We start from the raw sequence: 25,927 nt of genomic DNA, 5'->3' as shown, positions 1-25,927 counted from the left end.
CAATCAGCTGTGCAGTCCCAGAATGCTGCCCATTAATGGGCTTGCTGGGACTCTTAGTTCCACAGCAAAACCAATAGTTAAATAAAAGCACACTGACAAGAAATGTAAAACTTTATATCACACAGAGCCCATTCATACATACTTACCTATCTTGATTGAGGATCGGTCCCATTGTCCACTAGAATTCCGGTATTGGTACCTGTGCAGACGAATCATCCTTACATCTCCTAGGTGTGGGTCGGTCCTCTTCGTTCCATGTAGGCATCCACGTACTTAGCAAAATAAACAAACTCCGGTACCCGAGCCAGCACGGACACGGAGGAGACGGAGGAGACGCAGGATGACTATGTTTACATCCTGCGGCTCCTCCCCCGAATAGCGCTATTGGCCACCTGGCGGCCAATCAGGAGCACTAACGTGTATATAAAGGGGTATCTAGGTGTCGGCTACATCATAGTATCTTACATATTACTCTGTGCAGCAGGTTAGTGTATATAAAGGGATATCTAGGTGATGGCTCCATCATAGTATCTTACATATTACTCTGTGCAGCAGGTTAGTGTATATAAAGGGGTATCTAGGTGACAGCTCCATCATAGTATCTTACATATTACTCTGTGCAGCAGGTTAGTGTATATAAAGGCGTATCTAGGTGACAGCTCCATCATAGTATCTTACATGTTACTCTGTGCAGCAGGTTAGTGTATATAAAGGGGTATCTAGGTGACGGCTCCATCATAGTATCTTACATATTACTCTGTGTAGCAGATTAGTGTATATAAAGGGGTATCTAGGTGACAGCACCAACATAGTATCCTACATATTACTCTGTGCATCAGGTTAGTGTATATAAAGGGGTATCTAGGTGACAGCTCCATCATAGTATCTTACATATTACTCTGTGCAGCAGGTTACTGTATATAAAGGGTATCTAGGTGACCGCTCCATCATAGTATCTTACATATTACTCTGTGCAGCAGGTTAGTGTATATAAAGGGGTATCTAGGTGACAGCTCCATCATAGTATCTTACATATTACTCTGCATCAGGTTAGTGTATATAAAGGGGTATCTAGGTGACAGCTCCATCATAGTATCTTACATATTACTCTGTGCAGCAGGTTAGTGTATATAAAGGGATATCTAGGTGACGGCTCCATCATAGTATCTTACATGTTACTCTGTGCAGCAGGTTAGTGTATATAAAGGGTATCTAGGTGACAGCTCTATCACAGTATCTTACATATTACTCTGTGCATCAGGCTAGTGTATATAAAGGGGTATCTAGGTGACAGCTCCATCATAGTATCTTACATATTACTCTGCGCAGCAGGTTAGTGTATATAAAGGGGTATCTAGGTGACAGCTCCATCATAGTATCTTACATATTACTCTGCACAGCAGGATAGTGTATATAAAGGGATATCTAGGTGACAGCGCCATCATAGTATCTTACATATTACTCTGTGCAGCAGGTTAGTGTATATAAAGGGGTATCTAGGAGACGGCTCCATCATAGTATCTTACATATTACTCTGTGCAGCAGGTTAGTGTACATAAAGGGGTATCTAGGTGGCGGCTTCATCATAGTATCTTACATATTACTCTGTGCAGCAGGTTAGTGTATATAAAGGGGTATCTAGGTGACGGCTTCATCATAGTATCTTACATATTACTCTGTGCAGCAGGTTAGTGTATATAAAGGGGTATCTAGGTGACGGCTCCATCATAGTATCTTACATATTACTCTGTGCAGCAGGTTAGTGTATATAAAGGGGTATCTAGGAGACGGTTCCATCATAGTATCTTACATATTACTCTGTGCAGCAGGTTAGTGTATATAAAGGGGTATCTAGGTGACAGCTTCATCATAGTATTTTACATATTACTCTGTGTAGCAGATTAGTGTATATAAAGGGGTATCTAGGTGACAGCACCAACATAGTATCTTACATATTACTCTGTGCAGCAGGTTAGTGTATATAAAGGGGTATCTAGGTGACAGATCCATCATAGTATCTTACATATTACTCTGTACATCAGGTTAGTGTATATAAAGGGGTATCTAGGTGACAGCTCCATCATAGTATCTTACATATTACTCTGTGCAGCAGGTTACTGTATATAAAGGGTATCTAGGTGACCGCTCCATCATAGTATCTTACATATTACTCTGTGCAGCAGGTTAGTGTATATAAAGGGGTATCTAGGTGACAGATCCATCATAGTATCTTACATATTACTCTGTACATCAGGTTAGTGTATATAAAGGGGTATCTAGGTGACAGCTCCATCATAGTATCTTACATATTACTCTGCATCAGGTTAGTGTATATAAAGGGGTATCTAGGTGACAGCTCCATCATAGTATCTTACATATTACTCTGTGCAGCAGGTTAGTGTATATAAAGGGATATCTAGGTGACGGCTCCATCATAGTATCTTACATGTTACTCTGTGCAGCAGGTTAGTGTATATAAAGGGTATCTAGGTGACAGCTCCATCATAGTATCTTACATATTACTCTGCGCAGCAGGTTAGTGTATATAAAGGGGTATCTAGGTGACAGCTCCATCATAGTATCTTACATATTACTCTGCACAGCAGGATAGTGTATATAAAGGGATATCTAGGTGACAGCGCCATCATAGTATCTTACATATTACTCTGTGCAGCAGGTTAGTGTATATAAAGGGGTATCTAGGAGACGGCTCCATCATAGTATCTTACATATTACTCTGTGCAGCAGGTTAGTGTACATAAAGGGGTATCTAGGTGGCGGCTTCATCATAGTATCTTACATATTACTCTGTGCAGCAGGTTAGTGTATATAAAGGGGTATCTAGGTGACGGCTTCATCATAGTATCTTACATATTACTCTGTGCAGCAGGTTAGTGTATATAAAGGGGTATCTAGGTGACGGCTCCATCATAGTATCTTACATATTACTCTGTGCAGCAGGTTAGTGTATATAAAGGGGTATCTAGGTGACAGCTCCATCATAGTATCTTACATATTACTCTGTGCATCAGGTTAGTGTATATAAAGGGGTATCTAGGTGACAGCTCCATCATAGTATCTTACATATTACTCTGTGCAGCAGGTTAGTGTATATAAAGGGGTATCTAGGTGACAGCACCATCATAGTATCTTACATATTACTCTGTGCATCAGGTTAGTGTATATAAAGGGGTATCTAGGTGACAGCTCCATCATAGTATCTTACATATCACTCTGTGCAGCAGGTTACTGTATATAAAGGGTATCTAGGTGACCGCTCCATCATAGTATCTTACATATCACTCTGTGCAGCAGGTTAGTGTATATAAAGGGGTATCTAGGTGACAGCTCCATCATAGTATCTTACATATTACTCTGTGCATCAGGTTAGTGTATATAAAGGGGTATCTAGGTGACAGCCCCATCATAGTATCTTACATATTACTCTGTGCAGCAGGTTAGTGTATATAAAGGGGTATCTAGGTGACAGATCCATCATAGTATCTTACATATTACTCTGTGCAGCAGGTTAGTGTATATAAAGGGGTATCTAGGTGACGGCTCCATCATAGTATCTTACATATTACTCTGTGCAGCAGGTTAGTGTATATAAAGGGGTATCTAGGTGACGGCTCCATCATAGTATCTTACATATTACTCTGTGTAGCAGGTTAGTGTATATAAAGGGGTATCTAGGTGACGGCTCCATCATAGTATCTTACATATTACTCTGTGCAGCAGGTTAGTGTATATAAAGGGGTATCTAGGTGACAGATCCATCATAGTATCTTACATATTACTCTGTGCAGCAGGTTAGTGTATATAAAGGGGTATCTAGGTGACGGCTCCATCATAGTATCTTACATATTACTCTGTGCAGCAGGTTAGTGTATATAAAGGGGTATCTAGGTGACGGCTCCATCATAGTATCTTACATATTACTCTGTGTAGCAGGTTAGTGTATATAAAGGGGTATCTAGGTGACGGCTCCATCATAGTATCTTACATATTACTCTGTACAGCAGGTTACTGTATATAAAGGGTATCTAGGTGACCGCTCCATCATAGTATCTTACATATCACTCTGTGCAGCAGGTTAGTGTATATAAAGGGGTATCTAGGTGACAGCTCCATCATAGTATCTTACATATTACTCTGTGCATCAGGTTAGTGTATATTAAGGGGTATCTAGGTGACGGCTCCATCATAGTATCTTACATGTTACTCTGTGCAGGAGGTTAGTGTATATAAAGGGGTATCTAGGTGGCAGCTCCATCATAGTATCTTACATGTTACTCTGTGCAGCAGGTTAGTGTATATAAAGGGGTATCTAGGTGACGGCTCCATCATAGTATCTTACATATTACTCTGTGTAGCAGATTAGTGTATATAAAGGGGTATCTAGGTGACAGCACCAACATAGTATCCTACATATTACTCTGTACATCAGGTTAGTGTATATAAAGGGGTATCTAGGTGACATATCCATCATAGTATCTTACATATTACTCTGTACATCAGGTTAGTGTATATAAAGGGGTATCTAGGTGACAGCTCCATCATAGTATCTTACATATTACTCTGTGCAGCAGGTTAGTGTATATAAAGGGATATCTAGGTGACGGCTCCATCATAGTATCTGACATGTTACTCTGTGCAGCAGGTTAGTGTATATAAAGGGTATCTAGGTGACAGCTCCATCATAGTATCTTACATGTTACTCTGCGCAGCAGGTCAGTGTATATAAAGGGGTATCTAGGTGACAGCTCCATCATAGTATCTTACATATTACTCTGTGCATCAGGTTAGTGTATATAAAGGGGTATCTAGGTGACGGCTTCATCATAGTATCTTACATATTACTCTGTGCATCAGGTTAGTGTATATAAAGGGGTATCTAGGTGACGGTTCCATCATAGTATCTTACATATTACTCTGTGCATCAGGTTAGTGTATATAAAGGGGTATCTAGGTGACGGCTCTATCATAGTATCTTACATATTACTCTGTGCATCAGGTTAGTGTATATAAAGGGGTATCTAGGTGACAGCTTCATCATAGTATCTTACATATTACTCTGTGCAGCAGGTTAGTGTATATAAAGGGGTATCTAGGTGACAGCTCCATCATAGTATCATACATATTACTCTGTGCAGCAGGTTAGTGTATATAAAGGGGTATCTAGGTGACAGCTCCATCATAGTATCTTACATATTACTCTGTGCAGCAGGTTAGTGTATATAAAGGGGTATCTAGGTGACAGCACCATCATAGTATCTTACATATTACTCTGTGCATCAGGTTAGTGTATGTAAAGGGGTATCTAGGTGACAGCTCCATCATAGTATCTTACATATTACTCTGTGCATCAGGTTAGTGTATGTAAAGGGGTATCTAGGTGACAGCTCCATCATAGTATCTTACATATTACTCTGTGCAGCAGGTTAGTGTATATAAAGGGATATCTAGGTGACAGCTCCATCATAGTATCTTACATATTACTCTGTGCAGCAGGTTAGTGTATATAAAGAGGTATCTAGGAGACGGCTCCATCATAGTATCTTACATATTACTCTGTGCATCAGGTTAGTGTATATAAAGGGGTATCTAGGTGACGGCTCCATCATAGTATCTTACATATTACTCTGTGCAGCAGGTTAGTGTATATAAAGGGGTATCTAGGTGACGGCTCCATCATAGTATCTTACATATTACTCTGTGCAGCAGGTTAGTGTATATAAAGGGGTATCTAGGTGACAGCCCCATCATAGTATCTTACATATTACTCTGTGCAGCAGGTTAGTGTATATAAAGGGGTATCTAGGTGACGGCTCCATCATAGTATCTTACATATTACTCTGTGCAGCAGGTTAGTGTATATAAAGGGGTATCTAGGTGACGGCTCCATTATAGTATCTTACATATTACCCTGTGCAGCAGGTTAGTGTATATAAATGGGGTATCTAGGTGACGGCTCCATCATAGTATCTTACATATTACCCTGTGCAGCAGGTTAGTGTATATAAAGGGGTATCTAGGTGACGGCTCAATCATAGTATCTTACATATTACTCTGTGCAGCAGGTTAGTGTATATAAAGGGATATCTAGGTGACGGCTCCATCATAGTATCTTACATATTACTCTGTGCAGCAGGTTAGGGTATATAAAGGGGGTATCTAGGTGACAGCTACATCATAGTATCTTACATATTACTCTGTGCAGCAGGTTAGTGTATATAAGGGGGTATCTAGGTGACAGCTCCATCATAGTATCTTACATATTACCCTGTGCAGCAGGTTAGTGTATATAAAGGGGTATGTAGGTGACCGCTCCATCATAGTATCTTACATGTTACTCTGTGCAGGAGGTTAGTGTATATAAAGGGGTATCTAGGTGGCAGATCCATCATAGTATCTTACATGTTACTCTGTGCAGCAGGTTAGTGTATATAAAGGGGTATCTCGGTGACGGCTCCATCATAGTATCTTACATATTACTCTGTGTAGCAGATTAGTGTATATAAAGGGGTATCTAGGTGACAGCACCAACATAGTATCCTACATATTACTCTGTACATCAGGTTAGTGTATATAAAGGGGTATCTAGGTGACAGATCCATCATAGTATCTTACATATTACTCTGTACATCAGGTTAGTGTATATAAAGGGGTATCTAGGTGACAGCTCCATCATAGTATCTTACATATTACTCTGTGCAGCAGGTTAGTGTATATAAAGGGGTATCTAGGTGACGGCTCCATCATAGTATCTTACATGTTACTCTGTGCAGGAGGTTAGTGTATATAAAGGGGTATCTAGGTGGCAGCTCCATCATAGTATCTTACATGTTACTCTGTGCAGCAGGTTAGTGTATATAAAGGGGTATCTAGGTGACGGCTCCATCATAGTATCTTACATATTACTCTGTACATCAGGTTAGTGTATATAAAGGGGTATCTAGGTGACAGATCCATCATAGTATCTTACATATTACTCTGTACATCAGGTTAGTGTATATAAAGGGGTATCTAGGTGACAGCTCCATCATAGTATCTTACATATTACTCTGTGCAGCAGGTTAGTGTATATAAAGGGATATCTAGGTGACGGCTCCATCATAGTATCTGACATGTTACTCTGTGCAGCAGGTTAGTGTATATAAAGGGTATCTAGGTGACAGCTCCATCATAGTATCTTACATGTTACTCTGCGCAGCAGGTCAGTGTATATAAAGGGGTATCTAGGTGACGGCTCCATCATAGTATCTTACATATTACTCTGTGCATCAGGTTAGTGTATATAAAGGGGTATCTAGGTGACGGCTTCATCATAGTATCTTACATATTACTCTGTGCATCAGGTTAGTGTATATAAAGGGTTATCTAGGTGACGGTTCCATCATAGTATCTTACATATTACTCTGTGCATCAGGTTAGTGTATATAAAGGGGTATCTAGGTGACGGCTCTATCATAGTATCTTACATATTACTCTGTGCATCAGGTTAGTGTATATAAAGGGGTATCTAGGTGACAGCTTCATCATAGTATCTTACATATTACTCTGTGCAGCAGGTTAGTGTATATAAAGGGGTATCTAGGTGACAGCTCCATCATAGTATCATACATATTACTCTGTGCAGCAGGTTAGTTTATATAAAGGGGTATCTAGGTGACAGCTCCATCATAGTATCTTACATATTACTCTGTGCAGCAGGTTAGTGTATATAAAGGGGTATCTAGGTGACAGCACCATCATAGTATCTTACATATTACTCTGTGCATCAGGTTAGTGTATGTAAAGGGGTATCTAGGTGACAGCTCCATCATAGTATCTTACATATTACTCTGTGCAGCAGGTTAGTGTATATAAAGGGATATCTAGGTGACAGCTCCATCATAGTATCTTACATATTACTCTATGCAGCAGGTTAGTGTATATAAAGAGGTATCTAGGAGACGGCTCCATCATAGTATCTTACATATTACTCTGTGCATCAGGTTAGTGTATATAAAGGGGTATCTAGGTGACGGCTCCATCATAGTATCTTACATATTACTCTGTGCAGCAGGTTAGTGTATATAAAGGGGTATCTAGGTGACGGCTCCATCATAGTATCTTACATATTACTCTGTGCAGCAGGTTACTGTATATAAAGGGTATCTAGGTGACCGCTCCATCATAGTATCTTACATATTACTCTGTGCATCAGGTTAGTGTATATAAAGGGGTATCTAGGTGACAGCTCCATCATAGTATCTTACATATTACTCTGTGCAGCAGGTTAGTGTATATAAAGGGATATCTAGGTGACGGCTCCATCATAGTATCTTACATGTTACTCTGTGCAGCAGGTTAGTGTATATAAAGGGTATCTAGGTGACAGCTCCATCATAGTATCTTACATATTACTCTGCGCAGCAGGTTAGTGTATATAAAGGGGTATCTAGGTGACAGCTCCATCATAGTATCTTACATATTACTCTGCACAGCAGGATAGTGTATATAAAGGGATATCTAGGTGACAGCGCCATCATAGTATCTTACATATTACTCTGTGCAGCAGGTTAGTGTATATAAAGGGGTATCTAGGTGGCGGCTTCATCATAGTATCTTACATATTACTCTGTGCAGCAGGTTAGTGTATATAAAGGGGTATCTAGGTGACGGCTCCATCATAGTATCTTACATATTACTCTGTGCAGCAGGTTAGTGTATATAAAGGGGTATCTAGGAGACGGTTCCATCATAGTATCTTACATATTACTCTGTGCAGCAGGTTAGTGTATATAAAGGGGTATCTAGGTGACAGCTTCATCATAGTATCTTACATATTACTCTGTGCAGCAGGTTAGTGTATATAAAGGGGTATCTAGGTGACAGCTCCATCATAGTATCTTACATATTACTCTGTGCATCAGGTTAGTGTATATAAAGGGGTATCTAGGTGACAGCTCCATCATAGTATCTTACATATTACTCTGTGCAGCAGGTTAGTGTATATAAAGGGGTATCTAGGTGACAGCACCATCATAGTATCTTACATATTACTCTGTGCATCAGGTTAGTGTATATAAAGGGGTATCTAGGTGACAGCTCCATCATAGTATCTTACATATCACTCTGTGCAGCAGGTTACTGTATATAAAGGGTATCTAGGTGACCGCTCCATCATAGTATCTTACATATCACTCTGTGCAGCAGGTTAGTGTATATAAAGGGGTATCTAGGTGACAGCTCCATCATAGTATCTTACATATTACTCTGTGCATCAGGTTAGTGTATATAAAGGGGTATCTAGGTGACAGCCCCATCATAGTATCTTACATATTACTCTGTGCAGCAGGTTAGTGTATACAAAGGGGTATCTAGGTGACAGATCCATCATAGTATCTTACATATTACTCTGTGCAGCAGGTTAGTGTATATAAAGGGGTATCTAGGTGACGGCTCCATCATAGTATCTTACATATTACTCTGTGCAGCAGGTTAGTGTATATAAAGGGGTATCTAGGTGACGGCTCCATCATAGTATCTTACATATTACTCTGTGTAGCAGGTTAGTGTATATAAAGGGGTATCTAGGTGACGGCTCCATCATAGTATCTTACATATTACTCTGTACAGCAGGTTAGTGTATATAAAGGGGTATCTAGGTGACGGCTCCATCATAGTATCTTACATATTACTCTGGGCAGCAGGTTAGTGTATATAAAGGGGTATCTAGGTGACGGCTCCATCATAGTATCTTACATATTACTCTGTGCATCAGGTTAGTGTATATTAAGGGGTATCTAGGTGACGGCTCCATCATAGTATCTTACATGTTACTCTGTGCAGGAGGTTAGTGTATATAAAGGGGTATCTAGGTGGCAGCTCCATCATAGTATCTTACATGTTACTCTGTGCAGCAGGTTAGTGTATATAAAGGGGTATCTAGGTGACGGCTCCATCATAGTATCTTACATATTACTCTGTGTAGCAGATTAGTGTATATAAAGGGGTATCTAGGTGACAGCACCAACATAGTATCCTACATATTACTCTGTACATCAGGTTAGTGTATATAAAGGGGTATCTAGGTGACATATCCATCATAGTATCTTACATATTACTCTGTACATCAGGTTAGTGTATATAAAGGGGTATCTAGGTGACAGCTCCATCATAGTATCTTACATATTACTCTGTGCAGCAGGTTAGTGTATATAAAGGGATATCTAGGTGACGGCTCCATCATAGTATCTGACATGTTACTCTGTGCAGCAGGTTAGTGTATATAAAGGGTATCTAGGTGACAGCTCCATCATAGTATCTTACATGTTACTCTGCGCAGCAGGTCAGTGTATATAAAGGGGTATCTGTGTGACAGCTCCATCATAGTATCTTACATATTACTCTGTGCATCAGGTTAGTGTATATAAAGGGGTATCTAGGTGACGGCTTCATCATAGTATCTTACATATTACTCTGTGCATCAGGTTAGTGTATATAAAGGGGTATCTAGGTGACGGTTCCATCATAGTATCTTACATATTACTCTGTGCATCAGGTTAGTGTATATAAAGGGGTATCTAGGTGACGGCTCTATCATAGTATCTTACATATTACTCTGTGCATCAGGTTAGTGTATATAAAGGGGTATCTAGGTGACAGCTTCATCATAGTATCTTACATATTACTCTGTGCAGCAGGTTAGTGTATATAAAGGGGTATCTAGGTGACAGCTCCATCATAGTATCATACATATTACTCTGTGCAGCAGGTTAGTGTATATAAAGGGGTATCTAGGTGACAGCTCCATCATAGTATCTTACATATTACTCTGTGCAGCAGGTTAGTGTATATAAAGGGGTATCTAGGTGACAGCACCATCATAGTATCTTACATATTACTCTGTGCATCAGGTTAGTGTATGTAAAGGGGTATCTAGGTGACAGCTCCATCATAGTATCTTACATATTACTCTGTGCAGCAGGTTAGTGTATATAAAGGGATATCTAGGTGACAGCTCCATCATAGTATCTTACATATTACTCTGTGCAGCAGGTTAGTGTATATAAAGAGGTATCTAGGAGACGGCTCCATCATAGTATCTTACATATTACTCTGTGCATCAGGTTAGTGTATATAAAGGGGTATCTAGGTGACGGCTCCATCATAGTATCTTACATATTACTCTGTGCAGCAGGTTAGTGTATATAAAGGGGTATCTAGGTGACGGCTCCATCATAGTATCTTACATATTACTCTGTGCAGCAGGTTAGTGTATATAAAGGGGTATCTAGGTGACAGCCCCATCATAGTATCTTACATATTACTCTGTGCAGCAGGTTAGTGTATATAAAGGGGTATCTAGGTGACGGCTCCATCATAGTATCTTACATATTACTCTGTGCAGCAGGTTAGTGTATATAAAGGGGTATCTAGGTGACGGCTCCATTATAGTATCTTACATATTACCCTGTGCAGCAGGTTAGTGTATATAAATGGGGTATCTAGGTGACGGCTCCATCATAGTATCTTACATATTACCCTGTGCAGCAGGTTAGTGTATATAAAGGGGTATCTAGGTGACGGCTCAATCATAGTATCTTACATATTACTCTGTGCAGCAGGTTAGTGTATATAAAGGGGGTATCTAGGTGACAGCTACATCATAGTATCTTACATATTACTCTGTGCAGCAGGTTAGTGTATATAAGGGGGTATCTAGGTGACAGCTCCATCATAGTATCTTACATATTACCCTGTGCAGCAGGTTAGTGTATATAAAGGGGTATGTAGGTGACCGCTCCATCATAGTATCTTACATGTTACTCTGTGCAGGAGGTTAGTGTATATAAAGGGGTATCTAGGTGGCAGATCCATCATAGTATCTTACATGTTACTCTGTGCAGCAGGTTAGTGTATATAAAGGGGTATCTAGGTGACGGCTCCATCATAGTATCTTACATATTACTCTGTGTAGCAGATTAGTGTATATAAAGGGGTATCTAGGTGACAGCACCAACATAGTATCCTACATATTACTCTGTACATCAGGTTAGTGTATATAAAGGGGTATCTAGGTGACAGATCCATCATAGTATCTTACATATTACTCTGTACATCAGGTTAGTGTATATAAAGGGGTATCTAGGTGACAGCTCCATCATAGTATCTTACATATTACTCTGTGCAGCAGGTTAGTGTATATAAAGGGGTATCTAGGTGACGGCTCCATCATAGTATCTTACATGTTACTCTGTGCAGGAGGTTAGTGTATATAAAGGGGTATCTAGGTGGCAGCTCCATCATAGTATCTTACATGTTACTCTGTGCAGCAGGTTAGTGTATATAAAGGGGTATCTAGGTGACGGCTCCATCATAGTATCTTACATATTACTCTGTACATCAGGTTAGTGTATATAAAGGGGTATCTAGGTGACAGATCCATCATAGTATCTTACATATTACTCTGTACATCAGGTTAGTGTATATAAAGGGGTATCTAGGTGACAGCTCCATCATAGTATCTTACATATTACTCTGTGCAGCAGGTTAGTGTATATAAAGGGATATCTAGGTGACGGCTCCATCATAGTATCTGACATGTTACTCTGTGCAGCAGGTTAGTGTATATAAAGGGTATCTAGGTGACAGCTCCATCATAGTATCTTACATGTTACTCTGCGCAGCAGGTCAGTGTATATAAAGGGGTATCTAGGTGACGGCTCCATCATAGTATCTTACATATTACTCTGTGCATCAGGTTAGTGTATATAAAGGGGTATCTAGGTGACGGCTTCATCATAGTATCTTACATATTACTCTGTGCATCAGATTAGTGTATATAAAGGGGTATCTAGGTGACGGTTCCATCATAGTATCTTACATATTACTCTGTGCATCAGGTTAGTGTATATAAAGGGGTATCTAGGTGACGGCTCTATCATAGTATCTTACATATTACTCTGTGCATCAGGTTAGTGTATATAAAGGGGTATCTAGGTGACAGCTTCATCATAGTATCTTACATATTACTCTGTGCATCAGGTTAGTGTATATAAAGGGGTATCTAGGTGACAGCTCCATCATAGTATCATACATATTACTCTGTGCAGCAGGTTAGTTTATATAAAGGGGTATCTAGGTGACAGCTCCATCATAGTATCTTACATATTACTCTGTGCAGCAGGTTAGTGTATATAAAGGGGTATCTAGGTGACAGCACCATCATAGTATCTTACATATTACTCTGTGCATCAGGTTAGTGTATGTAAAGGGGTATCTAGGTGACAGCTCCATCATAGTATCTTACATATTACTCTGTGCAGCAGGTTAGTGTATATAAAGGGGTATCTAGGTGACAGCTCCATCATAGTATCTTACATATTACTCTGTGCAGCAGGTTAGTGTATATAAAGAGGTATCTAGGAGACGGCTCCATCATAGTATCTTACATATTACTCTGTGCATCAGGTTAGTGTATATAAAGGGGTATCTAGGTGACGGCTCCATCATAGTATCTTACATATTACTCTGTGCAGCAGGTTAGTGTATATAAAGGGGTATCTAGGTGACGGCTCCATCATAGTATCTTACATATTACTCTGTGCAGCAGGTTAGTGTATATAAAGGGGTATCTAGGTGACAGCTCCATCATAGTATCTTACATATTACTCTGTGCAGCAGGTTAGTGTATATAAAGGGGTATCTAGGTGACGGCTCCATCATAGTATCTTACATATTACTCTGTGCAGCAGGTTAGTGTATATAAAGGGGTATCTAGGTGACGGCTCCATCATAGTATCTTACATATTACCCTGTGCAGCAGGTTAGTGTATATAAATGGGGTATCTAGGTGACGGCTCCATCATAGTATCTTACATATTACCCTGTGCAGCAGGTTAGTGTATATAAAGGGGTATCTAGGTGACGGCTCCATCATAGTATCTTACATATTACCCTGTGCAGCAGGTTAGTGTATATAAAGGGATATTTAGGTGACGGCTCCATCATAGTATCTTACATATTACTCTGTGCAGCAGGTTAGTGTATATAAAGGGGGTATCTAGGTGACAGCTCCATCATAGTATCTTACATATTACTCTGTGCAGCAGGTTAGTGTATATAAGGGGGTATCTAGGTGACAGCTCCATCATAGTATCTTACATATTACCCTGTGCAGCAGGTTAGTGTATATAAAGGGGTATGTAGGTGACCGCTCCATCATAGTATCTTACATATTACCCTGTGCAGCAGGTTAGTGTATATAAAGGGGTATGTAGGTGACCGCTCCATCATAGTATCTTACATATTACTTTGTGCAGCAGGTTAGTGTATATAAAGGGGTATCTAGGTGACCGCTCCATCATAGTATCTTACATATTACTCTGTGCAGCAGGTTAGTGTATATAAAGGGGTATCTAGGTGACAGCTCCATCATAGTATCATACATATTACTCTGTGCTGCAGGTTAGTGTATATAAAGGGGTATCTAGGTGACAGCTCCATCATAGTATCATACATATTACTCTGTGCTGCAGGTTAGTGTATATAAAGGGGTATCTAGGTGACGGCTCCATCATAGTATCTTACATATCACTCTGTGCAGCAGGTTAGTGTATGTAAAGGGGTATCTAGGTGACGGCTCCATCATAGTATACTACATATCACTCTGTGCAGCAGGTTAGTGTATGTAAAGGGATATCTAGGTGACGGCTCCATCATAGTATCTTACATATTACTCTGTGCAGCAGGTTAGTGTATATAAAGGGGTATCTAGGTGACGGCTCCATCATAGTATCTTACATATTACTCTGTGCATCAGGTTAGTGTATATAAAGGGGTATCTAGGTGACGGCTCCATCATAGTATCTTACATATTACTCTGTGCAGCAGGTTAGTGTATATAAAGGGGTATCTAGGTGACGGCTCCATCATAGTATCTTACATATTACTCTGTGCAGCAGGTTAGTGTATATAAAGGGGTATCTAGGTGACAGCTCCATCATAGTATCTTACATATTACTCTGTGCAGCAGGTTAGTGTATATAAAGGGGTATCTAGGTGACGGCTCCATCATAGTATCTTACATATTACTCTGTGCAGCAGGTTAGTGTATATAAAGGGGTATCTAGGTGACGGCTCCATCATAGTATCTTACATATTACCCTGTGCAGCAGGTTAGTGTATATAAATGGGGTATCTAGGTGACGGCTCCATCATAGTATCTTACATATTACCCTGTGCAGCAGGTTAGTGTATATAAAGGGGTATCTAGGTGACGGCTCCATCATAGTATCTTACATATTACCCTGTGCAGCAGGTTAGTGTATATAAAGGGATATTTAGGTGACGGCTCCATCATAGTATCTTACATATTACTCTGTGCAGCAGGTTAGTGTATATAAAGGGGGTATCTAGGTGACAGCTCCATCATAGTATCTTACATATTACTCTGTGCAGCAGGTTAGTGTATATAAGGGGGTATCTAGGTGACAGCTCCATCATAGTATCTTACATATTACCCTGTGCAGCAGGTTAGTGTATATAAAGGGGTATGTAGGTGACCGCTCCATCATAGTATCTTACATATTACCCTGTGCAGCAGGTTAGTGTATATAAAGGGGTATGTAGGTGACCGCTCCATCATAGTATCTTACATATTACTTTGTGCAGCAGGTTAGTGTATATAAAGGGGTATCTAGGTGACCGCTCCATCATAGTATCTTACATATTACTCTGTGCAGCAGGTTAGTGTATATAAAGGGGTATCTAGGTGACAGCTCCATCATAGTATCATACATATTACTCTGTGCTGCAGGTTAGTGTATATAAAGGGGTATCTAGGTGACAGCTCCATCATAGTATCATACATATTACTCTGTGCTGCAGGTTAGTGTATATAAAGGGGTATCTAGGTGACGGCTCCATCATAGTATCTTACATATCACTCTGTGCAGCAGGTTAGTGTATGTAAAGGGGTATCTAGGTGACGGCTCCATCATAGTATACTACATATCACTCTGTGCAGCAGGTTAGTGTATGTAAAGGGATATCTAGGTGACGGCTCCATCATAGTATCTTACATATTACTCTGTGCAGCAGGTTAGTGTATATAAAGGGGTATCTAGGTGACGGCTCCATCATTGTATCTTACATATTACTCTGTGCAGCAGGTTAGTGTATATGAAGGGGTATCTAGGTGACGGCTCCATCATAGTATCTTACATATTACTCTGTGCAGCAGGTTAGTGTATATAAAGGGGTATCTAGGTGACGGCTCCATCATAGTATCTTACATATTACTGTGCAGCAGGTTAGTGTATATAAAGGGGGTATCTAGGTGACAGCTACATCATAGTATCTTACATATTACTCTGTGCAGCAGGTTAGTGTATATAAAGGGGTATCTAGGTGACATCTCCATCATAGTATCTTACATATTACCCTGTGCAGCAGGTTAGTGTATAGAAATGGGGTATCTAGGTGACGGCTACATCATAGTATCTTACATATTACTCTGTGCAGCAGGTTAGTGTATATAAAGGGGTATCTAGGTGACGGCTCCATCATAGTATCTTACATATTACTCTGTGCAGCAGGTTAGTGTATATAAAGGGATATCTAGGTGACAGCTCCATCATAGTATCTTACATATTACTCTGTGCAGCAGGATAGTGTATATAAAGGGGTATCTAGGTGACAGCTCCATCATAGTATCTTACATATTACTCTGTGCAGCAGGTTAGTGTATATAAAGGGGGTATCTAGGTGACAGCTACATCATAGTATCTTACATATTACTCTGTGCAGCAGGTTAGTGTATATAAAGGGGTATCTAGGTGACAGCTCCATCATAGTATCTTACATATTACCCTGTGCAGCAGGTTAGTGTATATAAAGGGGTATCTAGGTGACAGCTCCATCATAGTATCTTACATATTACTCTGTGCAGCAGGTTAGTGTATATAAAGGGTTATCTAGGTGACCGCTCCATCATAGTATCTTACATATTACCCTGTGCATCAGTTTAGTGTATATAAAGGGTTATCTAGGTGACCGCTCCATCATAGTATCTTACATATTACTCTGTGCAGCAGGTTAGTGTATATAAAGGGGTATCTAGGTGTCAGCTCCATCATAGTATCTTACATATTACTCTGTGCAGCAGGTTAGTGTATATAAAGGGGTATCTAGGTGTCAGCTCCATCATAGTATCTTACATATTACTCTGTGCAGCAGGTTAGTGTATATAAAGTGGTATCTAGGTGACAGCACCATCATAGTATCTTACATATTACTCTGTGCAGCAGGTTAGTGTATATAAAGGGGTATCTAGGTGACAGCTCCATCATAGTATATTACATATTACTCTGTGCAGCAGGTTAGTGTATATAAAGGGGTATCTAGGTGACAGCTCCATCATAGTATCTTACATATTACTCTGTGCAGCAGGTTAGTGTATATAAAGGGGTATCTAGGTGACCGCTCCATCATAGTATCTTACATATTACTCTGTGCAGCAGGTTAGTGTATATAAAGGGGTGTCTAGGTGACAGCTCCATCATAGTATCTTACATATTACTCTGTGCTGCAGGTTAGTGTATATAAAGGGGTATGTAGGTGACAGCACCATCATAGTATCTTACATATTACACTGTGCGGCAGGTTAGTGTATATAAAGGGGTATCTAGGTGACAGCACCATCATAGTATCTTACATATTACTCTGTGCTTCAGGTTAGTGTATATAAAGGGTTATCTAGGTGACCGCTCCATCATAGTATATTACATATTTCTCTTTCAATGGTCCTGGTGACACAGCTCAACATTGGGATGTAGGAGGGTCCGAAGGAGCCAGGCACCTATCCTAAAACTTTAGAGGGTAGGCTTCTCCCCTACTGCATCCCGGACTCTTCAGTTCGTGTCAGGTGCCCACTGGAGTGGGTGCTATTCTAAAGGGCTGCGGGAGCAGTCGAAGAATTAGAGTAGTTAGGGTTTTTTATTGTTTTATTAACTTTTCACTCTAGCTAGGTAGGCACAGTGTGAGGCTTCTAGTTAGTGAATCCTCACACTGCTAGCGCAGCAGGAGCTGACAGAAGCGCGTCCTGTCAGCTCGCTGTGCACAGGGGAGACACTTTCTGGCCTCCCTGTGCAGCGCTTACAGCTTCTTTTAAGAAGCTGCCTGGGCTCCGGAGCGCTCTGAAACCGGCTTCACGCTAGGTGGGGATCATGGGGGACAGGCGTTCCGTGATGGCGGCGGCCATTTTCTGCGGAGCTTACACACTGAGCTCCTATATGAGAGGACAGCAGTGCGTTACAGGCATGTTCCAAGTGGTCCCCAGCTGAGGGGGAGATACTGGAACTAGGAGATCCTACTAAGGGAGCGGCTGTCTGTGGGGTGGTTGGCGCCAAAAGTCACGGACCCTGCAGCAGCAGGGACTTGGTCTCTTCCCTCACTCTGTTTTGGCGCCATTCGGAACGCTTGCAGCGGAGCTGAGCTGGCTGACAGATCCTGACAGAGTGATTGGATTTCCTGGGCAGCGCTTTCCCTATCTGAAGACTACAGACAGCTAAGTGACTGAGTACATTGGCTTAGTGTGAACGCCTGTACATTTGCGCTGTGACTGTGTTAATTGTGAACATCATGTCTGTGCATCAGTCTGTGGTTTTGGGGGAGGGAGCCCCAGATACATTGAGCGCTTGCAGTGTTTGTACACTGAAATTTATCCCTGAGCAGATGGCCAAGGGGGGCTTGTGTATTGCTTGCGCTGCTGAGAAGCCCATGGGGAGTGAACCCCAGAGGGTAGAGCAATTGAAACTAGCGTGGGCCAGTGCCCTGGGCAGGTCAGTTAATGCTTTAGTGCAATTGCTGGACAGACAGAGTGGTGCCTTGGTAGATTCTCAGAGACCTATGTCATCATCTCAGCAGTCCTCCGGCTCCTTGCGTCTTACCCAGGCAGATCCTGCTTTCTTACAGGTGATGCAGGATACTGCAAAGGGGATCAACAGGTTTAGTGATCTGCTAGACAAAATTGATGTTGATGCTGTGGGGACCCCTAAAAGGTCTTACTCGGTGCCTTTAATGGTTGAAGATGAGGAGGGAGCATATGCAGACATCCCCTGGGAGCAGGGTGATGATTCTGAGGATTCCTCAGCCGCAGGGGTGGAAGATGTGATTACTGCTGTTAAGCAGGCATTAAATTTGTCTGTGGAAGATAAAACTCCTGCAAAAGGTGTGTTTAAACGGCAGCGTAAAGAAGCTGTTACCTTTCCGTCTGATGAAGGTTTACAGGATTTATTGGAAGGGGCTTGGAAAACCCCTAATAAGAGGCTTCTGATGCCTAAGAGATTCTTAAGTCTGTACCCCATGCCTGAGTCTCATGCGGATCTCTAGGAGAAAGTTCCAGTGGTTGATGCTTCTGTGGCACGTTTGTCAAAAGCTACGGTGTTACCGGTACAAGGAGGGGCAGCTTTTAAGGACCCCATAGACAAAAAGCTGGAGGGTAACCTCAAAGCAATATTTGAAGGGGTGGGATACACCCTACGTCCTCTGATTGCTTCAGCCGGGGTCTCTAAGGCCATGATTGTGTGGGCCAATGATTTGTGCACTATTTTACACGCTGACCCTTGTGTGTTGTTGCTTGCGGAAAAGCTCAAAGCAGCAGCAGAGTATGTGCTGGAGGCTGAGGAGGAAGCTCTCAAAATGGCTGCTAGAGTTTCCACAGTGTCGGTCAATGCCAGGAGAGTGCTCTGGCTTAAGGCTTTGGAGGCAGATAATGAGTCTAAGAAGGCTTTAGAAGCATTAGCTTTTAAGGGAAAGCTGTTATTTGGCTCTGAGCTGGAAGAGATTATTAAGCAGGCCACAGGTGGCAAAAGTACCTTCCTGCCTGGCCCCGCAGCCAAGCAGACATCAAGATTCTCTGCTTTCAGGCCATCCTTTCGGCCCTCCCCTAGAGGAGGTGCGTCCTTTCGAGGACAGTCATTTAGGGGAAAGTTTCAGTCCTCCAGGGGTAAGGCCCCAAAGTCAAAATTTGGTTCCTTTCATAAGAAACCTAACACCAAAGGAGAGGACAAACCCTCTGCATGACTGCCAGGGGTTTTGCCCGGCGGTGGTCAAGGTGGGGGGGCGTCTGTCACAGTTCAGGGACGCATGGGCAATACTAGATCAGGATTCCTGGGTATTAGACATTATAGCCCAGGGTTACAGAATTCCCTTCAAAGGTCTTCCTCTGAGAAGATTCATTCCGGCTCCGTACGGCTCTTTTGGGAGCGGCTCACTCTCTCTTAGAGAAGGGTGTGGTGATCCCGGTCCCAAGAGCGGAGTGGAAAAGAAGCTTTTATTCCACTCTGTTTCTGGTGCCCAAACCAGACGGGTCTTTCAGACCAATTCTGAATTTAAAGTCTCTGAATGTCCATTTGTGGGTAGACCATTTTAAAATGGAGTCTCTACGGTCAGTGCTACTAAGCCTGGACCAGGGAGAATTTTTGGCGTCCATGGATGTCCAGGACGCGTACGTTCATGTCCCTATACACCCAGAACATCAGGCTCTGTTAAGGTTTGCGATAGGAAACCTGCATTTGCAATTCCAGGCGTTACCCTTTGGACTGGCCACGGCGCCAAGGGTATTCACCAAAATAATGTCTGTAATGGCGGCTGTGCTTCGGCTGAGGGGAATCACAGTGATACCATATTTGGACGACCTGCTGTTCAAAGCAGAGTCAGCAGACATGTTGCAGAGTCATTTGGCAGAAGCCATCAGTTTTTTGCAGGCTCACGGCTGGCTTTTAAACTTGCAAAAGTCTCAGTTGGTGCCGTCACAGAGACTCCAATTCCTGGGAGTGGTTCTGGATACCCACTTACATTGGGTATTTTTACCAGAGGCAAAGGCCAGGGATCTGGTCTGGCTGCCTTGGTCCAGGAGATTCTCGGCTCTCGGAGCACATCAGTATGGAGGTGCCTCAAGTTGCTGGGGAAGATGGTGGCGTCTTTCGAGACGCTGCAGTTTGCCAGGTTCCACTCTCGTGTGTTCCAGTGGAACATTTTGACGTCTTGGTCAGGAAACACGCAGACCATGAAGTCAGAACAGATAGTGCTGTCTTCGGAAACTCAATGCTCCCTGAAATGGTGGACAGAGGTGGATTCCCTTCAGTGGGGTCGGTCCCTGCAGTCCTGGAGCTGGCTGGTAGTCACTACCGATGCCTGTCTCAGGGGCTGGGGGCAGTAGTCTTGGACCTGCGTCTGCAGGGCTTGTGGACTCCAGAAGAATCTGCCTTACCGATCAACATCTTGGAACTGAGAGCTGTGTGGAAAGTGATTTCTCTGGCGGGAGACAGGTTACAGAGGCTCCCTTTAAGGATTCAGACCGACAACACCACAGCTGTGGCGTATCTGAATCACCAGGGAGGCACACGCAGCAGACTGGCTATGTGGGAGGTGTCCAGAATCCTCTTGTGGGCGGAACAGAATGTTCCAGCATTATCAGCTATATTCATACCAGGAGTGGAGAATATAGAGGCCGACTTCCTGAGCAGGGAGGAGCTGATGGAAGGGGAATGGAGCCTGAACTCACAGGTGTTTCACCAGATTACACAGAGGTGGGGAACCCCGGATGTGGACCTAATGGCATCCAGGTTCAACCATCAGGTACCCAGGTTTTATGCCAGAACGAGGGACCCACCGGCAGAAGCAGTGGATGCCATGACTATCCCCTGGGAGGGGAATCTCCTTTATGTCTTTCCACCATTTCCTATGCTGGCAAGGGTATTGAAAAGAATAAAGGCCCAGGCAAGCCCAGTGATCTTAGTGGCCCCAGATTGGCCAAGGAGGTCCTGGTACTCGAGGCTTCAGAGATTGTCTGTGGACTCGTGGCGTCTACCTCTGAGGTCAGACCTGCTAAAACAAGGACCGTTCAACCATCTGGATTCAGCTCGATTAAATTTGACGGCCTGGCTGTTGAAACCGCCATTTTGAGGAACAAAGGATTCTCAGAGGCGGTGGTTAACACAATGATAAAAGCCAGAAAGTCAGTGTCTTCAGCGAATTATTATAGGGTCCGGAAGACCTATATTCGATGGTGTGAAAGGCAGAAGTCACACACATCACGCTTTAGATTGGCAAAAATGTTGGAATTTTTGCAGGATGGTTTTTCCTCCGGGTTAAGCCTTCAATCACTAAAAGTACAGATCTCGGGCTTGTCTATTTACTTCCAAAGAAGGATTGCATTACCGGAAGTACAGACCTTCCTGCAGGGGGTGTCTCGGTTGAAACCTCCCTACAAACAACCAGTAGCACCATGGGATTTATCTCTGGTTTTGGAGTGCCTTCAAAAGGTGCCTTTTGAACCATTAAGGTCGGCTGACCTTAAATTTCTTACGTGGAAACTAGTATTCTTGTTGGCGGTGGCGTCAGCAAAGAGGGTATCGGAGTTGGGAGCATTGTCATGCAAGTCTCTTTTCCTTATATTTCACGATGATAGGGCTGTCCTTCGGACGGTACACCAATTTTTACCGAAAGTAGTCTCTGCTTTCCATCTAAATCAGGAGATAGTTCTGCCTGTGTTCCAACCCCCAGAGGGTTTGAGGAAAAGGGACAAATTGAGAAATTTGGATGTTGTGCGTGCCTTGCGCATTTATGTGGACAGAGTTAAGAGTGTCAGAAAGACTGATACTTTGCTAGTTTTGTATGACATACACAAAATTGGTTGGCCTGCTTCTAAGCAGACCATTGCTAGGTGGTTGCGCTCTGTTATAGCGTTTGCATATACTAAAGTTGGTAGGCCTGTACCGGCCAGGATTAATGCGCATACCACCAGGTCGGTTGCCACCTCTTGGGCGGTTTGACATGGGGCAACAGCTGAGCAGGTTTGCAGGGCTGCCACTTGGTCGTCTGTTCATACCTTTGCCAAATTCTATAGGTTCCATGGGTTTGCGTCGGAGGACGCATCATTCGGGCGAGCAGTAATGAGAGCTGCAGACCTGAGCGTACCCACCCAAAGGACCGGCTCTGGAACGTCCCAATGTTGAGCTGTGTCACCAGGACCATTGAAAGAGAAAAAGGGATTTTTGTAAGAACTTACCGTTCGAATCCCTTTCTCTGATATGGTCCTGGTGACACAGCGATCCCTCCCTTACGCTCAGTAAGTATGCCAAGTTCATGATGTTTCATGTTATATGGTTAAAAGTTATTTTGAAAAATGTGCATATAATGTGTGCAGGCGTTTGTACTGAGTTAATGTATTCCAGTGGCTTTGAAAGATTGAACTGAAGAGTCCGGGATGCAGTAGGGGAGGAGCCTACCCTCTAAAGCTTTAGGATAGGTGCCTGGCTCCTTCGGACCCTCCTACATCCCAATGTTGAGCTGTGTCACCAGGACCATATCAGAGAAAGGGATTCGAACGGTAAGTTCTTACAAAAATCCCTTTTACTCTGTGCAGCAGGTTTGTGTATATAAAGTGGTATCTAGGTGACAGCTCCATCATAGTACCCTACATATTACTCTGTGCAGCAGGTTAGTGTATATAAAGGGGTATCTAGGTGAGAGCGCCATCATAGTATCTTACATATTACTCTGTGCAGCAGGTTAGTGTATATAAAGGGGTATCTAGGTGACAGATCCATCATAGTATCTTACATATTACTCTGTGCAGCAGGTTAGTGTATATAAAGGGGTATATAGATTACAGCTCCATACTAGTATCTTACATATTACTCTGTGCAGCAGGTTAGTGTATATAAAGGGGTATCTAGGTGTCAGCTCCATCATAGTATCTTACATATTACACTGTGCAGCAGGTTAGTGTATATAAAGGGGTATCTAGGTGTCAGCTCCATCATAGTATCCTACATATTACTCTGTACATCAGGTTAGTGTATATAAAGGGGTATCTAGGTGACAGCTCCATCATAGTATCTTACATATTACTCTGCGTATCAGGTTAGTGTATATAAAGGGGTATGTAGGTGTCAGCGTCATCATAGTATCTTACACATTACTCTGTGCAGCAGGTTAGTTCCTTATATTGGCCCTTGATATACTTGTACATGTTGAGCAAGTCCCCCCTTAAACATCTCTTTTCCATTGTAAATAGTCCCAAATTGCTTAATCTCTCCCCGTAGCTTAAATTCTCCATTCCCCTAATAAGCTTTATTGCTCGCCTTTGGACTTTTTCTAATTCTATGATGTCCTTTTTATAGTGTGGGGCCCAGAACTGCACTCCGTACTCGAGGTGAGGTCTCAGCAATGCTTTATACAGTGGCATAATTACCCTTGAGTCCCTAGTTTCCATTCCCCTCTTAATACATGCCAGAATTTTGTTGGCCTTTTTTGTAGCTACATTACAATGGGCACTACATCCCAGTTTGCTGTCTATTTGGACTCCTAGATCCTTTTCAAGTATGGAATTACCCAGTTCCTCTCCGCTAAGGTTGTAACTTGCACACTGGTTGTGTCTCCCAAGGTGCATAACCTTACATTTATCTACATTGAACCTCATCTTCCATTTTTTTTGCCCACTCATCTAGAATTGCAAGATCATTTTGAAGCATGGTGACATCTTCTGATGATTTAATGACTTTGCTAAGTTTGCAAAGATGGATACATAAGATGAGTAACCCTATCCCAATATCGTTAATAAAAATGTTAAACAAAATGGGCCCCACAACAGAACACTGGGGCACTCCACTTAGTACCGGTATCATATCTGATACGGCACCATTCACAACCACTCTTTGTTCTCTATTACATAGCCAATTCCCTACCCATCTGCAGATATTTTCACCCAATCCTAGGTTCTCCATTTTATTAATCAATCTCTTGTGTGGGACAGTATCAAATGCTTTAGCGAAATCTAGGAAAATCACATCTACAGCATTTCCATAATCGAGGTTTTTGCTAACCTCTTCATAGAACCCTAGTAGATTAGTTTGGCATGAACGATTTTTCACGAACCCATGTTGGTTAGTACTGAGTAGACGGTGATGATCTAAATATTCCTGGATACCATCCCTTAAAAATCCTTTAAATAGTTTACCCACAATTGATGTTAAACTAACGGGTCTGTAATTAGCGGGATCTTCCTTTTTTCCTTTTTTGAATATTGGCACTACCTCTGCTATTCTCCAATCTTTTGGTACTATACCTGACGATAGTGACTTGCTAAAGATATAATGTAGGGGGGTAGCTAGTTCATCCCTTAATTCCATTAATACCCTCGGATGAATCCCATCTGGCCCTGGTGATTTATTTGTTTTGAGTTTGCTTAGCTACAGTCCCACTATGGAATGGAGCAACTAGAAGGACTGTTTAACACACAAGGAGGCTAGATGTATGTGGACACATCAGTACACAAATGTAGCATCATTGTCAGTGTCTGTGATATTTGATGTTGTGTATAAATATACATCTTATACAATAAAAGTAGCGTTATCCTGGTAACCATTATACTTTTACATATTAACTTTCTTACAGGACATATAAGGAGCAGGATTCAAATTAAGAGGATTTTGAAAAAGGAAATTGTTCTCCGCTCAAGCCAACTAAATACATCATATCTCCTGGACCTCAGGAGGAGGAACAAACACTATTTTATTTTCTGGATAGAAGAAACATTTAGCAACTAATTTGTTTCTCACCTCATACATGATGAGTCTCACAGGAGAGAAACCACATGTGTGCTCTGAGTGTGACAAAGGCTTTACATATATATCACAGCTTCTAATACATCAGAGGAGTCACACAGGAGAGAAGCCATATAAATGTTCTGAATGCAGCAAATGTTTTTCCCAGAAGCCACATCTTCTCATACATCAGAGGAGTCACACAGGAGAGAAGCCATATAAATGCTCTGAATGCAACAAATGTTTTTCCCAGAAGTCACAGCTTGTCCAACATCAGAGGAGTCACACAGGAGAGAAGCCATATAAATGTTCTGAATGCA

The 25,927-nt window shown here is 42.0% G+C and overlaps 1 long non-coding RNA gene across 1 annotated transcript in view; it reads left to right on the top strand.

Annotated features, from left to right (window-relative positions):
- LOC146072882 (uncharacterized) overlaps positions 1 to 25,487 on the top strand; it is a 47,686-nt gene extending 22,199 nt beyond the window's left edge. The window contains exon 3 of the long non-coding RNA XR_014473257.1: positions 25,459 to 25,487. This is a non-coding gene — a long non-coding RNA (uncharacterized LOC146072882). The remainder of the gene's footprint in view (positions 1 to 25,458) is intronic.
- The last annotated feature ends 440 nt before the right edge of the window (positions 25,488 to 25,927 follow it).

This window comes from Crinia signifera, chromosome 4 (genome assembly GCF_055691185.1).
Source record: "Crinia signifera chromosome 4, ASM5569118v1, whole genome shotgun sequence".
In the NCBI taxonomy this organism is placed as follows: domain Eukaryota; kingdom Metazoa; phylum Chordata; class Amphibia; order Anura; family Myobatrachidae; genus Crinia; species Crinia signifera.
Note: the sequence above shows the minus strand (reverse complement) of the source record. Positions and strands in the feature narration are given on the sequence as shown.